Genomic DNA, 540 nt, shown 5'->3' with positions numbered 1-540 from the left:
AGAACCAGCTTTTGGCTTTGTTGATTTTTGCTATGGTCTCTTTTGTTTCTTTTGCATTTATTTCTGCCCTAATTTTTAAGATTTCTTTCCTTCTACTAATCCTGGGGTTCTTCATTTCTTCCTTTTCTAGTTGCTTTAGGTGTAGGGTTAGGTTATTTATTTGACTTTTTTCTTGTTTCTTTAGGTATGCCTGTATTGCTATGAACTTTCCCCTTAGGACTGCTTTTAAAGTGTCCCACAGGTTTTGAGTTGTTGTATTTTCAGTTTCATTAGTTTCTATGTAAATTTTGATTTCTTTTTTGATTTCTTCTGTGATTTGTTGGTTATTCAGTAGGGTGTTGTTCATCCTCCATATGCTGGAATTTTTAATAGTTTTTCTCCTGTAATTGAGATCTAATCTTACTGCATTGTGGTCAGAAAAGATGCTTGGAATGATTTCTATTTTTTTGAATTTACCATGGCTAGATTTATGGCCCAGGATGTGATCTGTCCTGGAGAAGTTTCCATGTGCGCTTGAGAAAAAGGTGAAATTCATTGTTT

Source organism: Bison bison, unplaced genomic scaffold (genome assembly GCF_000754665.1).
Source record: "Bison bison bison isolate TAMUID 2011002044 unplaced genomic scaffold, Bison_UMD1.0 scf7180017864273, whole genome shotgun sequence".
NCBI classification, from domain to species: domain Eukaryota; kingdom Metazoa; phylum Chordata; class Mammalia; order Artiodactyla; family Bovidae; genus Bison; species Bison bison.
This window is presented reverse-complemented; position numbering follows the sequence as displayed.